Source organism: Danio rerio, chromosome 12, assembly GCF_052040795.2.
Source record: "Danio rerio strain M-AB ecotype USA chromosome 12, GRCz13ab, whole genome shotgun sequence".
NCBI classification, from domain to species: domain Eukaryota; kingdom Metazoa; phylum Chordata; class Actinopteri; order Cypriniformes; family Danionidae; genus Danio; species Danio rerio.
In genome coordinates, this window is record NC_141032.1 from 2,960,637 (window position 1) to 2,977,500 (window position 16,864).

Genomic DNA, 16,864 nt, shown 5'->3' on the forward strand with positions numbered 1-16,864 from the left:
CACTTGTACATCCCGGAAGTGTTCAGGAAAAGCAAAACAGCAGCGAAGAAACTCGACACAGAGGAACATTTACACCTCACTGCCCACTAGCGTTTCGGAAGAGTTAATGCAGACCAACAGAGACAGCGCGCAGAAGTATAAATGCACAGCTACGGGCGTTGCCTGCGCCGTGGGTTACGCCGGTCACCTGACGCAGAAGTATAAACCAGGCTTTACTGGTTACCTGATCAAATTCAGCTTGTTTGTTCATCTCTGAGCGGGATACAATTTATTTGATTTCGAAAACGTAGAGATTTTAAATAAAATAAAAACTCAGATAAAGTACAGATACATCAAATACTAGTAGTATCCAACACGGACACTCACAAAATGTATAAAGCAGGTTGTAAAGGCTTTCTAGGGATAATCCTAAACTTGTAAAAGCAAGGTCATGAAGTGCAGGATCTCAGCTCTTAATCTAGTCACACCGAGACTCAACATTTTAGGCTTTACTATAAGAACTGGCACTGGGCTTTAACAAATCAGCTTTCTGTTCTGTTTGTGTCTGCAGGTCCTCTCAAGAACACAAGGAGAGTCTGAAGTCTTAATGGCAACTGGTTTCTGCGCTTTACTCGACTTTTACAGGACTGGATGAACAGGCAAGCTGCATGACGTCCTTGTTTTAGTGATGCGCCACAATTTTAATCCTGATTAAAGCACGTTTGAAACAAAGTCAAGAAATAGAAATCGTGACATGCTTGAAAGGCACAGTATGTCATTTTCTCCACTAGAGGGAGTGTATTCACAACAAACAAAGGCATAGTTTGATGAGGGCGTGACTAAGTTTGGAATCAAGGGAGTTGTGGTCTTCATTACATCCTGTCGGACTCCTGCAGAAATCATGTTGATGGATGAGCTAAAGCATTATTATCAGCTAAACAGTTATTATCATGCTAGTATGAAGCAGAGGAAGACAAAGCTATGAAGTGAACAAGTGAAACGCTCAATCAATTGCTGATAAGGGACGAGTGCGATGAAAGCAGCGGAGCTCTTGTTATGCCACAGTCCACCGCTTCTGGTTCTTCTGCTCAAGATCACATGGAGAAGACTAAATACAATATTATAAAATACAATAGTCTTCTGTTATAATGCTGCCCTATGCAGGCTAATGAAACACACAACATATTAAAGCCTCGCTGCCGTTTCCCTGTTTTCTAGAAAAGCGTCATTAACCTCAACACACAGCCTGTCTCACTAGTTAAAATTTATGACTACGAACATTCTTACAAACATTTAGAATAATCCAAGTACATCGGTTAGCAAAATATATAACGCTGTTCTATTGTATTTTAATTAAAAAACGTACACATTGTGCCTTTAAACAAGCTGAAGCTGTAGAAACGTTGTATTACTCGAAAACTGAAGATATAGTGCTCTGTGTAATTCATGCTTCAGCTTTTATCATCATCATATTAATAATTCAATATTAAACTTTGTTTGGTTACAGTAAAGCATTTTTGTGGATCACTACTTTAAGGTTAACCCTTTAAAAATAAAGATTTCGAAAGCAGGGATTGGAGACAAAATGAACCAGTTTTTCTTTCAGATTTGGTATGAATAACACTTTAAGTCTAAACAGGTTTATCCACTATAATACAAATCCTATAAAAGATTTGTCATTGATTAATGGAGTCAGTGTAAACTCCAGTGTAAAATCCAGACACCTGTATTACAAATGAATTGATAACCTATTACCCTGCTGAAAAAAACAGCTTGAACCATCATAGGCTGGTTGACCAGCCTGGTATTAGAGGGATTTTGGCCTTTTCCAGGCTGGTTTCCAGCTATTTTCAGCCTGGTCCTAGCTGGTCAGGCTGGGAGATGACCAGCTAAAACCAGCTTGACCAGCCTAACCAAGCTGGGAGCCCTGCCAAAACCAGCTAAGTCCAGCTTAAACCAGGTTGGTTTTAGTTGATTTTAGCTGGTCATCACCAGTCTGACCAGCTAAGACCAGGCTGGAAATGGTCAAAACCCCTCTAAAAACCAGGCTGGTCAACCAGCTAAAACCAGCCAACCAGCTTAGGCCAGACAGAATCTGCGGACATTTTTAGCTATTTCTGCGTAGAATTGTTTAAAAAAACTTCATGCAGAATAAATTTGGGAGTATCATAACTAAAAACTTGCTATATGAAATAAAAAACAATGACTTTTTAATTGTTATCTAATGTTTACAATGCAAACACAATTAGATCCACTTATTTGGTAAACAAAGCAAGTCTCCCATATGATAAATCTACTAGAAGAGAACTTTACAACCTACCTTACAAACTCTATTGTAAATAAATCATATAAACATTTTTAGATTAGTCAATAATATTACTGAAATTAATTTAAAAACTGATTAAATATCAATGGATACACATTAAGTAAATAAAAAGACTTAGTGTTGGGCTAAAAATCCATAATGCGCAAGTCTGCTTGCACAGATTCCGTGTGGGCCTACCTATTACTTAACATGTATATAATTAATCATTTATTACACAATGTTGACTTAAAAGGTAATTAAAACAGGCATTTCTATATCAATTCTGCATACACCTCAATATATATTTACCATGTTAAATAATTAGAATGGTTTATGTATATATAGTTTATAATAAATCTGTGTTTAGGTTCATCTGCAGATTAACCTGTGGTGAATAAGTTGTCGCACTGAAGCTCAGGGCCCGCAGTTCCTTAAGATTTCCACAAGGTGGTGTTATAGCAACAGAAACATATCCTGTGACCCAAACTATAAAGTAACAGGTTGTTTGATTGTTTGTCTATTGTAGTACTGTGTACTGAATGTTTTCTGTTAAACTATTCGACTAAACACTTGCCATATCCATGCCATGTGTACAGTACCTTGATCTAAGCTTTCAATAGAAGATGCTCTGAAATGTGCATCACTGACCCAGTGTTGTCAGAAAAGGGTGTACTTTTGACTGATGGCCTACTGAGATCTACCCATTTACCTTAACTACAATAATAAAAAAAGATTATTTGAATGGTGCCTTGAATTTAACAAGATTTTACAGCAGATTTCAGAATATCATTTCTGAATTACTGATGTACTGTATTACAGCTTCAACCTCCTCCTCAAACCCACAATAAAGAACGTTTCCAAGTAATTTTTGGTTTGCTTATTCAGATAAATGTTACATATTGGAGTAAATATGTCCTCAAACCACACAGGTCGCACGATTGAGCTTAATCAGCCGATCTTGATCATAACAAACAACAGATTGAACAATTAAATTCAAGTATAAAATGAAAATGAAATGAAAGAAGAAATAACTTAAAAATGGATTAAAAGAACAAACAAATGATAGAATAAACAAACAATAGCCAAAATAAAAAAGTTTCAATGACAAAAGGAACAAAAACATGATAATAGAATAAGCGATAGATGATTTAGTATAACAATAGAATCAAGGAATTAATGATAGAATGGAAAACAATAGAAAACAAACGGTAGGAAAAGGTATGAATGTATGATGGATGGACGGATGAATGGATGGATGGACAGACGGATGGACGGTTGACGGGCGGGCGGGCAGACGGACGGATGGACAGACACAGATATTGATACAACAGTGGACGGACGGACAGACGGACGGACGGACAGACAGACAGACAGTTAGATGGATGGATGGATGGATAGATGGATGGATGGATGGATGGATGATAGACAGACAGACAGACAGACAGACAGACAGACAGACAGACAGACAGACAGACAGACAGACAGATAGATAGATAGATAGATAGATAGATAGATAGATAGATAGATAGATAGATAGATAGATAGATAGATAGATAGATAGATAGATAGATAGATAGATAGATAGATAGATAAAATAGTGATGACCCAAATCTCATGACCATAGGTGTTTCTTTTTATTGTCACAAAAACAGACAAGTTTTCTTCAGTGACATTGTATATTTATTATGCCGATAACACATGAACACATTTGAGATTTTAGGCAGACAATGGCAAAATTGGCAACTGGTAAACAGAAGAAACAACTCATGTACTCAATATTTGTGTCTAAATAGAAATGGCATATATTAAATCACAGTTTGATTGCTGATAACCATCTTCTTAAAAGCTGTCTAATTTTGCTGATTAGCATTAAACTCCACACTTTATTAACAGCAGTAAGAGCTAATGACAGACTTAAGATACCAACAGAAAGAATAATTGATCCCCATAATCACACTAAATATTAAAAGTTCAGAGTGAAAGTATAAGTCACTTGATCACCATATCCATACCCTAATAAGGCAGCACTGATAAAATTGTACACATCCAGTTCAGGATCAGACTTCAGTGATCCCTTTGATCCGGAGTATTGCTTCAGAGTCGCACCTGTAAGAACAGAGAGAGCCTCCAGGAGAATATCTCTGTCGATTTTACTCATGGTTTCGGAAGGTTGCACACAGTCGGATATGTGACAATCGTTTTCTGCTGCTTTTCTCTTTTGATTACAAGGAGTTGCTCTTTATTTATAGGCACCAGGTTGAGGAAGTGCACTTTTTTTACTTACGATTTTGCGCACCATGGAATCTGAAATATGCATTCAAAACATTTCCAGTTAATTTTCTTTGTCAAGGCGTAGTTATATTTGCATGGTCTCACACGTGGCAGGGATGATTCATGTCACTCCAACCCCTCTGAGAGCTTTGCAACACAAAATAAGTGTCCTTTTACATCTGTAGTTGGCTTCATTTGGTCTGGACCAAGCGCAATAAATGATGCATTGTTGCATAATCTGCCGTCTTTGGGTCGTTTTCACACCACACTGCTGGCTTTAGTCCGAACCAGTTGAAAAGAACAAAAATGCAGTCATCTGACAAAATCCACATCTCTCATTGGCCAGATGTTGTTGAACATAGTTCCTAAACTGCTTATTTATTGGTCAGAATTCACGTGCGGGAAAATACCAACGAACTCCCGCAGGTAAAAAAAACGGCCGACACAAAATGTCGCTTTTTATTATGAAGGGACGACTGCGCTGACCAATTGTATCCCTGCTTTAGACAAACTATACATTTCGAGAATGAAGCGCGGCCGCGGCTGGAAAACAGTGATTTAATGCATCGCACGTCACTTCAGGAGGCGTGAACTATTTTAGCTAAATTGCGACATGGTCATCATGCGGAAATATTACCAAAGATCCATCAGGTAATGTTTACCCCTCTCTCTCTCTCTCTCTGTTGGTAAAGCGCTGTCAATAAATATTTTCCTCCATATCCCATAATGCACAGCGCATCGGCCTACGGCAGCTGAATTAGTCCAAAAGGCGCAGTACTTTTTGTGGTTGGACCTGTTTTAGTTCGGATCACATTCTCACCACAAACCAACTGCTATAGGGTTCGTTCGACAGCGTACCGAGACCACCTATTCAAGCAGGTCTCGTTACGCTTATTTGGTCCGCTTTTGGTGCACACTCGACTACGATTGCTGCATTCTCACCTGCCCAAACGAACCGCACCAAGAGGGAAAACTAACTCTAGCGCGATTCAATCGAACTAAATAAGGCAGGTGTGAAAGCACCCCAAGATATTTTAGATCATAGGTCTCAAACTCAATTCCTGGAGGGCCGCAGCTCTGCACAGTTTTGCTCCAATCCTGCTCAAAAACATCTGATCACACTAATCAAGGTGTTCAGAAGAGTCTTGCACACCATGATTAGTTGGATCAGTTGTGTTTGATCACGATTGGATTTGTGCAGAGCCGCAGCCCTCCAGGAATTGAGTTTTAGATTAAATCTGAGATATCCCTTTCAGGTTGGGAACTCTGACTTTGGCTGTTTCTCAATATACGTTCTTCAGCGGTCTTGCGTGTTCTCGTTAAACGTCATCACAGCTGCCAAAGTTCAGTTCCAATACTCAAGACCGCAAGAACAGAGGACACCTGAAACTTCCCAGATTTGTTCTTGATATCGAGGACGCACAGATGTCGTCACTTATGTCCGCGATCTCCCTTCCCCGCGCATTTTATGTTCAAGCACAAACTTGATTCAAACTTTAAATGATACAGTTTTACTGAATGATTCAGAGAATTTCAATTAAATTATTTCCTGTTAGACATAGTACCACAGAATGAGCACGTCAGCACAAACAAGAGTTCAAGTGAAAAGCACTTTCTTTCTTAAGAAGAAAACAGAAAGCCTTGGGTGTGAATACTAGGGTGTGCTTGTCGAAAATCCACATCAATAGTCAACAAAAACATTTTCTGCAGAATATACTGTATGTAAAAATCCATTGGGGCAAACCGAGATTAACAATTACACACATAATTTATATATAAATACACACACAGCAGTCAACATTTGAAGTGGATCTAAACTTTTTATCAAAGGTGTCTTAATACAACACCCATTCTTGTCTGAGGACAATTTTAAGACACTTTCTTGGTCTTTGAGACACTTTTTTTGATTCAAGTCAAATCCAAAATTACATGAAGAACAAACAACAGATCTCTACTTTTACAAAAATGAGTGGAGATGAATAGGCAATGACTTAAACAATAACAATTAAAAAAAAAAAACGACAAAAAAAAAAAGCATACGAGTGGACATTTTTGGTCAAATTATCCAACACAGGCTCATGGGGAAAATATGCTGAGGCATACATATCTGAGAACACCAGAAATATGTGCCCCGGGGTGCATAATGGCTCTGTTTTTTTTTTTGTGTGTAAAGCAAATGCTATGGGCAGCTTTTCCGGCGCGACTAGTTTGCTTAGTTCCTCTGGCTGCTTTGCCAGAAATGGCATCTATGAGAAAACGTGCCGCACTAACATCTTTGAGATTGTCAACAAAACAAAAAAAACAAAAAAACCTGATTGCCTCGAGTGAATTTGTGAAAACCAAAACTGCAAAAAGACAGTCAAAGGTACATATTTCTTGGTTCTCAAAAAATGTAGTCCTGGGCACATATTTCCAATCAGTCTGGGTTGAAATGATCCCTTTGCTGATGGTTTGTTTGTTAGTAAGCTAGTTAGCTAGTTAGCTAGTTAGTTAGTTAGTTAGTTAGTTAGTTAAAGTTAGTTAAGTTAGTTAGTTTGTTTGTTTGTTTGTTTTGTGGGTTAGCAATACATGAATAGCAAGTTTCTTGTGCAATAAATCTCACATTTTATTATAGTTGTTATTTTTTGCTTGAAAAGGCCACACACATGCATTTTAAACTCTATTTAACAGTTATGACCGATTATATCCCTAAATACACTTCTTTCTAGAGCATGTATAATAGAAAAAATATAAATATTTGTCACAATATTACATTGTTAAAATGTTAAAATCAAATACTGTAAGTGACACTATAAAACGAGCATTACCACCGAGTGTCGCACCGCCGCCGCACTAAAGTGTTTTTAAGTTTAACCACAGAATGCGAACGGACAGAAATACACAGAAGCTGTAAATACCCTGCTAATTGTAAATGAAGATAAAATAATAAAACAAAGCATTATAATTACTTCATTAATCATTAAAAACGTGTTAACAAGCTTTATTATCATTGCAATCTTGTGAAATAAGGATTCATTGTGGAAAGTAAAATTAAAGAAATAAAAGACAACTAAAATGAAAGCACAAACATGCATACAAATAAGTAGGCCTGAATAAATAAATAAATAATGCAGTGTTTTATCCGTAATATAGAGAGCTGTACAGTGTTTGTTATTTTAAAGTGATATGACCAAGACAAATAGTAAATGAGCTTTTTAATTTACGTTTTCATTTACATTTTCATTGTTAGTTATATTTTGCTATCTCACTCTATATATTAATCATTGTACAAAAATCAGTGTTTCCTCTAGGATTTTTTCCAGCTGTGGCGGCAGGCCATTTTTTTTTTTTTACACAGATCTACCTGTGGCGTTATTTCAATGACAAATGTAGTGAGCCCAGGATTACAAGTCGAGATCACATTTATGTAATAGCCTACGAGCACACAAATCTCTTTGCTTGTGCGCCGATTTCCTCTGCTCGTGCACAAAACTTCTTGCACGCCCTCAAATATATGCTGCTCAAGCGCAGATCTTCTTGTGCGCTCTCAAATACACGCGGCTGAAGTGCGATTTAGTGCATTTATGAAACAAGTATGTCTCCAGCATTTATTAGATTTGCTAGGAATGTTTATCAATGTCTCCAATAGACCTACAGAGCAGCATTAATGCGTCCTGAAGTGAAACGGCTATACGTCGTGTTTGCTGGCCACACGCATCACGCACCAGTCAGTCAGTCAGCACATCACCTTAAAGGGTTAAACAAATAACGCACAGCACTACTATGGTTTCAGAAAAGTTAGAATACACTTACCTTTTAATATGTTTTGGTGCGATTATAACCCGCTATTAAACTAAAAAAAAACACGACTAAATGTTTTGAATGGAAAGCTGTAATATAGCCGTGACGGGATTAATTTTGGCGTAGCGCCCCGCCATGGAAGAATGAATGTAGCGGTAACCATGTAAATGATAAGTGAGTAATTTATTAGGCCTAAATAATCATTTATTTAAAGACATTACCAGCGAAACACAGAGAAACAGTCCAGCGCATGGTCTAAAGAGCTCTTAAGTTGAATGCTACTTCATCAAAAGCATAAAAATAAACTGACCTACCTCAAGCAGATCACTAAAATTATAATTAAAATAATTTTGCCGCAGGCGGTAAATTAAGTCCCCTACGTTTATTTTTATAATTATATATTATAATATATTTTATAATCATTTATTTTCAGTTCAAGTTTTTTAAACGTCAATGTTCTCCTTCGAATTATGATTGTAACGTCTCACTTCTAACTAACTGCAAACATTTGGACCGTTATTTATTACAGATTATGGTGACACTTTAATACCAATTCTCACTATTAACTAGTGGCTTATTATCTACCTGTTATTAAAATATTGGCTGTTTATTAAAACAGTATAAAGTACATATTCTGCATGATAAAAATCCAGCTCTTCCAAAAACACAGCCGTGCTCTTAAACACAGCTCTGGTTCCACGTGAACAGCTCTTTACTCTTCAGGAACGAGAGGAACCACCAAACAAGAGTTTACCAGCACCGAGGCGCTGTGTTTGTGCTTTTACAGGCTTCAGATGGTGACACTACACTGGTTTATTTTACATCCTCTGTAGGCTAAACATGGTGGAAGGTTTCCCACAGGAGTCCACGCTGAGCCAGAGGAATAAATCAGTCTGCTGGATCTGTCAATGGCGCTTCATAAAACGCCTATCGCTCCCAATAAACCTTCACGGTCATTTGCGCGGTGGGATTTTTTGCGGTGGCCTCAGATCTTACAGTACGGCTGTAGAGTAGAGTAAAGTCACGACTGTAGAGAGGAAGTGAAGCTAATTAGAGAACGCAGACTGACCTTAACATCTGGACTGGACCTCACACGTGTGCTAAAAGCCACCAGTTCTTCGATGGACGTGATAGAAACAGATTTAAATCAATGTGATTACACTTAAAAAAAGAATGACGTTTGCTGTTTGTTCAAATTACTTATTTAAAATAAACAACACAATTCTTGACTATTTTTTAAGACAACCTCATTGTTTTATGTTTATTCTAGAGCTGGGCTGATAATTGATATTATATCGAATCGTGATAAAATTTATATCAATAACGATAAGCTGTGGACTTTTTTACTCTATACTGATCTAATAGCTTCGGAGACCCGGAAGGGATGTGATGGTGGGGAAAAAAATGGGTGGAAAAAAAAGGGGATAGAAAAATATATATTTTTAAAAGATTTTTCTCTCGCAAAGATGTTTTGCGTTCCCTTGCAAAACTGTTTTCTAAAAACTGTTGGCTAATAATTCTGACTTCAACTGCATGTCAAAACAAACTTTTATTTTGGATGTGGTTCATCTTTGCCCAGCACTAAAAATAAAAAAATAACAACAATAGTAGTTTGCTAATGTTTATTATTTTATTTTATTTTTTTTATGTAGTTTTTTTATTTATTTATTTTTTTATTGTAACATATTAACAATACAAAAAGAAATATATATACACACATATACATGCCAGGGGGTAAGCACAAATCAAATACAAATATACATGTGTAAAAATCAAATAAATACATTGTAGAGTTCACAAAGTTTTAAAGTGCGTAGGGCTTTCTTATTTAGAGAGTCTCTGATACTACTAATGCATAAGCATAATTCAGTCATCAACACCTTAAAGTTGGGTTTCTTATTGGTAAATTTACATTTATGAAAATGCAAAATAATTAAATTAATTAAATAAAAACAATTTTCCTCTTGAATAGGGTACATAGAAATGCCAAAAAGTACATGTTCCCACAACAATGATAGAGGTTTAGAACACTGTAATTTGTTATCAATAAATTTTTGCACCTCACTCCATAAGTTGACTGAGTATGCGCAATGCCAAAAAAAGCGCCGTCTCCTCATATTCATTACAAAAAATACAATTTATATCAATCCCACTTTTAAATTTTTGTAAATAATGTTTTGCTGGATAAAATCTGTGGAGAAGTTTGTAAGATATTTCTTTGATTTTATTTCTAACATGGTATTTCTGTGGTAACAGCCACTTTTTTTCCAGCAAATCAGTTGATCCTTTAATAAAGACATCCAATAAGATTAAATATAAGGTACAGTAATAAATTCTCTTTGGAAAAGGGTATGGATAGCTTTATTATTACTCTTGGTATATATATTAAAACAGGTTTTGCCCACATATGATTTAGTGACATCAAAAGACGATGCATCAAAAGCATGGACTTGATTAATACCTCTAAATAACATATGGATCCCTGAAGGAATTGAATTAATAACAGTTGAAAATTCTTGTTGGGTAGTTTGCTAATGTTTAACCAACGGCTGTTCATGGGCAAAATAAATAACCAGCAGATGGTGCAAATGAGTCATGAGGGATTATTTTGAGGAAGGCGGCAGACGAGCAGCTCAAAGCGGAAACTCAGGAGTCAACACTGGGTCAAAGCTCAAGTTTCAGTCTATGGCATTTTTATAAATCAGTTGTGAAATGCTGGTTGAGACGAGGCCGTGTGGCATTGCTTTTATCATTAAAATAATAATTCAACAAAAAGTTTTATTTTTCTCACCAAAACTGATCATGAAAGATAAAAATATAAACACTGGGTTGTTGTAACCCAACATTGGGTTAAATGTGAACACATTTGTTCAATTCAATTTAAATGACACTGTTTACCCTAATGGGTTGAGCTTAATTATATTTGACCCAACAGCCTTTTTTTCTTAAAGTGTAGTTTTTACATCATTCATTCATTTTATTTTTGACTTAGTCCCTTTATTCATCAGGGGTCGCCACAGTGGAATGAACCGCCATCACTGGGAAACACCCTTACATTCACAGTGATACACTACGGCCAATTTAGTTCATCATTTCCCCTATAGCGCATGTGTTTGGACTGAGGGGGAAACCAGAGCACCCGGAGGAAACTCACACCAACATGGGGAGAACATGCAAACTCCACATAGAAATGCTAACTGACTCAGCCGGGGCTCGAACCAGTCACCTTCTTGCTGTAAGGCGATCGTGTTTTTACATTATGTTCTTATAATTTGATTTTAATATTATATTCCAGTTTAGATTATGACAGAACTAAAGAGTTTCAGAAATAATTATGTGCCTCACTTATTTAGACTTTCAAACAAGGCTCCCTGAACCTGAATGCTTTTAGGATGCTTAATTATATATGAAATTAAATTTCAGCACTGTTTATTAATTTGTTTGTGTATACAGTAGATGTAGGGCGGGTCTTGATTTTGTCCATGGGAAATTGATTGGCTCATTGGAGCGTATCTCATGTGAATGACAGGATGGTTGATCCCGCTCTTACTTTAGTAAACACCAATCAGAGAAGAGATGATACTGAAGAGGGAGGGGAAGTTATTCTAATCAAACATGAATTAAATTAAACCTTTTTTTTAAATTGCACATTGTTTAAATTTATAATAAAGAGCTACAGTTACAACAAAAACTAAAAATAATAATATAAAACTAAACTCATAAAAAGGCAAACAATTGTAAAATCTGATTGTTAATTGATCATATTTGCTTAGAATTAACCCATATGTCAACACATTCAACTTATATTTACTACATCACCAAAATATCATACAATACAGAAGAGTCCACCAATCAGAGAGCTGCAGTGAGCCAAAAATGATTGTTAGTCCCGCCCACTTCCATAAAGCAATGCACATATTCCTTTTGTTTATATACAAAACAATAACTTTTAGATTTTTTGCAATTAAGTTGACAGCACTGTGCTTTGTCTTATTGTCTGGTTTTAATATATTTCTTTGTTTCTGAGTTTGGTAATGCTCGAATCTCCTCATAACCTGTTGGTTTTGTTCACAAATAATAATGCTTTAATAAAAAAGAAAGAAAGAAAGAATGAGAAAATATGTCCAGAACCAGCAAACAGGAACTAATGCACATCATAATTAATGCATGTTTAATAAAAATATATATATAATAATAATGATAATAATAATAATAATAATAATAATAATAACAATGATGATAATAATAATAATAATAAAATTAATAATAATATTAAACAAATTGTGATAACTTTAGTTTCAGTTTTTTGTGATTATGGTGTGTATCAAAGCTCATGCATACTAATGCCCTTTATAATTAATAGATGTTTAATAAAATATGTAATAATAATAATAATAATAATAATGATAAACAAGAACTGTGGTGACTTTAATTTCAGTGCTTTGTGATTATGATTTGTATTGAGGCTCATACATACTAATGCACTTCATAAATAATGCATTGATAATCAAAATATACTATAATAATAATAATAATAATAATAATAATAATAATAATAAACAAGAACTGTGGTGACTAATTTCAGTGCTTTGTGATTATAATGTGTATTAAAGCTCATTCATACTAATGCACTTCATAATTAATGCATCTGTAATATCTGTAAGATTTACAATAATATTAAATAATAATAATAATAATAATAATAATAATAATAATAATAATGATAATAATAATAATAATAATAATGATAATAATAATAATAATAAGAAGAAGAAGAAGAAGAAGAAGAAGAAGAAGAAGAAGAATAAACAAGAACTGTGGTGACTTTATTTTCAGTGTTTATGTTGTTTGGTGATTATGATGTGTATTCAAGCTTATACAGCAGCTTCATTTAAGACACAAAGAAATTATATTAATCTAGAAATCATGACAGAAGTGATTTGTCAATTAATTATATGTTTTTTGATCTTGAAAACCAGATTTTTGATCATCTATTAGCTCTACAGTATATGCAGCTTACAAGACCCTGTTTTTATTTACTAAAGCGTAAATTTAAAAGCGTATTATTCTCGATTAATTTTATGATTTCCTCATTAAAAATAAAAAAATAGCTTTTTGGGAGAACTTTCCCTTCAACCCAATCTTCTGCTCATCAGAGTGTTAAAGAAACAGATGACTGAGCATCAGTATTACATGATTTCCAGGCAGAACATGATGCAAATCGCTGTTCTCATATTCCTGTACTCGTATAATAACGATTTACAGGCCTCTTTGAAGATAACAATATGTGTCGGATGGTTATTTATGCTGTCCCAAACATAAACGATGCCAATGAAAGTTTTATCTCGGTGATAAATACAGCGCCGTGATTTGCTCTAAACTCTGTCATCAGCTCCAACAGCAACAATAACAAAAGCATGAATGGAGAAAACAAACGCAGATCGTTTATTCCTCGCTGTCATCTGTTATCTGAGAGATTGCGAGAACATCGGCGACTCTTCCAAACGCCTGTCAAACATTCAGCTCACATCATCTCCGACTTTCGCTAATGTGCTGGTTTCCATTACATTACGTTGAGTGACAACATGAGGCAGGTCATGATAGCAAAACTACTGCTGGCATGAGCTCCGTCTGTCTTGACATCACTGCAATAACCAGCTATTATCAGCCGTCATACTGTTAAATACAGCATTTTCCTGGATTCAACTCAAACATCCAACATCTTACAAGTTGGCTAAACTTAAACTGCGATGCAAAGCCAGTCACGCCCCATTCACACGGGGCTTCAGCGTCAACGCTTGACTGAAGGCGTGTCTGAAGTCGGGGCTGAAGCGATCGTCATAGCAGTGTCAGCCAATGAAATTCAGTCAGCAATAGGCCACTGTCTAGCTGGTGTATTTGCATACAGCGATCTGATTGGCTGACGCTTCCGTCTGTGCTTGAAAAGTTGAGCTAATCCCAACTTCTGCAGCGAGCAACTCCTCTGAAGCGGCGCCGACGGATCCACAATGCAGTTCTGCAATGCCTGACGTCACCCATTCAAAGTGTATGGGAAACGTTGACATGGGGCGTTATACGCAAGACTGAAGAATTACTGCATTTTTAATAATGCGTAACACGTTAATGGAGATATTACTACAGTAAGGTAGCACTGTGTCTTAACTACTGTACATGCAACATCCTAAAGCCTGGTTTATACTTCTACATCAGGTGATCGGCGTGACCCAGGGCTCATGCAATGTGTGCAGCCGTGCATTTATACTTCTGCATGCTTTTTCTGTTGCTCTGCATTAACACTTCCGAAACGCTAGTTGGCAGTGAGGTGTTTATGTTCCTCTGTGTCGTGTTTCTTCGCTGGTGTTTTGTTTTTTCTGAACGCCACCTTAATGTAGAAGTGGCTCAAACTCGCTCATTTTGACGCAGGAATCGACGGACGTGCAAGAGCTTTAATCATAAGGTAAACACAAAACAACAGTCTGCATGCGGAGCTTCTTCACGAGACACGTGACTCCCCTCAACACTCGCTACATCGAGCTCTCATCTCCGCACACATTCGTTAGCTCTACCAAGCCGACCAATCACAGAGCTTGCTCTATGCGTCGTTGCGACGTCTAGTTACATTTTTTCAGAGGTGCGCGTCAGCATCGTCGACAGACACCGTGAGGGCTATGCGTCCACACGTAGGCTGCGCTGTAGCATACGTGTGCGCTTGACGCAGAAGTCTAAATCAGCCTTAAGAGTGATTTACATGTCAATTAAATACAAAGACTTGCTATTCGCAAAACGCTCAATTCGCGCAAATTACATTGTTCGCGCCATCTCATTCAGGCGAAAGAAGCGATGCAAATTGAGCATTTGATGCGCTTACCACCGAAATCTGAGCTTAAGGGCGTACTCACACTTTGTACAGTAGCCTTAAACCAGGCCAAAGCACGCTTGCCTCCCATCTTCCTCGACGGCTCGCACTCACATTACAATCGGGCCCGGGCGCACCTACGTCATCGATGCTGCACTCTTCAGCAAGCGCTCTCGCTCAGCACAGTGGAGATTTCTCTAGTTATATCGTTTCAGTCGTTTGATATGCAGTGACATGCAGTCAAATAGTTCGCCATACAGTCCTTGGGGATGAGGTGACACGCAGTCAGATATTTCGCCAACTAGATCCGCCACTTTTTTCACTCATAAACAATCATAAAGTCCTCGTGCTGCAGGAATTAGGAGGTTTGCTGAAGGTGCAGCTGTGGTGCAGTGAGGGGTGTTTAATAAACTACGACAGTTTGCGTTCATGGAACAGTAATATTGATTAATAAATCCATATGAAACAGTCCCTAAAAGTCACGTCTCGCTTTCAGTTTCGGGCTTTGGCGGGCTACGCTTGTAGTGAGTGCAAAACGCGCCAAAGTGAACCTCGCTCAGGCCCACCTCTTCCAACCGGGCCAGGGCCGGCCAGGTGAACCGTGCCTGAGCCCGATTCAGCGCACTCACGCTTCTCAAACAATACGGGAAACGGGCCTGGACACGGTTCGGATAGCATAGTGTGAGTAGGCCCTTAGTGGACATTCGCGCCTCGTTAACCAATCAGGAGCTTGGGTTGTACAAATTATGATATTAAATTTGTACATGTAGCGTTATCAGCAACAGTAGCAGTAACAGTGAATTTTTCACAATACTGAATATTTCACTATTTATTTTTATCCAGATGGTTACCTCTTCATTTTATTTTTAATTAAATTACAGCACGAAAGCAAATTACATTTGTCTCCTGCCAAAAAATGGTCCGATCCGTGACTAAAAAACATGATGTGATCCGAACTGTGAGATTTGTGATCCGTTACACCACTAAGTGCTACGATATTATTAAGGCAGATAATATTGAATTAAATACTTTAAATGATGAGACCTTAAAGTGCTTAAAGCATTAGGCAAAATGAAGGTAAATATAAAATAATAGCTAAAGCACATGTACAATCCCACTGTGTGCATTTAAAGCACACAAACTGACCACACATTGATATTTAAGACGGAGCTGCTCTCTCCCAGTGTCTGTGGTGGGCCTGCGTTATCAGGGGAACATTTCAGTGGCCTCCAGGCACCCAGTTTGGGTGGTCAAGAGGACGAGCGCAGGCCTCCAGTCTGGCAAATCTCCCAATCCACAAACACACCCCTGCTGCTCGCCAAAAACAAACAGCTCTAAAACAGCCTTTGTCTTTACATTACACACTGCCATTCCTCAAGCGCAGCTCCGGCGGCTTGGAAACAAAACATGGAATCCGTAGGGAAAACCGTAAACACGTCGCATCTTTGGTGGAGGTGTATATCCTGCGTATGAAATATGTACTCGTCATCGGGGTTTCAACAATTACGGCCAATTTTGGGTGTAATTTTGTAAGTTAATGGGCGAAGCGAGCTCTCGTTGGACAAAAAAAAAACACACACACAGCCTGTGGCGACTTCTGGCCAAACGTCAAGAAGTTTGTGGCTCTGAATCAACTCTCGCAATGTTTTCACATGCAAAATCAACTACCCGGG

General features: G+C 37.3%; 1 protein-coding gene and 1 long non-coding RNA gene across 13 annotated transcripts in view; one reads left to right on the plus strand and one right to left on the minus strand.

The window, feature by feature from the left end:
• frmpd2 (FERM and PDZ domain containing 2) overlaps positions 1–16,864 on the plus strand; it is a 451,768-nt gene that overhangs the window by 59,133 nt on the left and 375,771 nt on the right. For 5 of the 7 annotated variants that reach the window (XM_087275530.1, XM_087275534.1, XM_087275532.1 and 2 more), the window contains one exon: positions 551–3,149. The exons of 1 other annotated variant lie outside the window; for it this stretch is intronic. The gene's annotated coding sequence lies outside the window, so the exon portion shown is untranslated. Of the gene's footprint in view, positions 1–550; positions 3,150–16,864 lie in introns of those variants that run through there. One more of the 7 variants, XM_087275531.1, reaches the window with a different exon arrangement.
• The window catches only part of LOC103911892 (uncharacterized), a 122,041-nt gene that overhangs the window by 49,683 nt on the left and 55,494 nt on the right, over positions 1–16,864 (minus strand). The gene's annotated exons all lie outside the window — the stretch shown is intronic.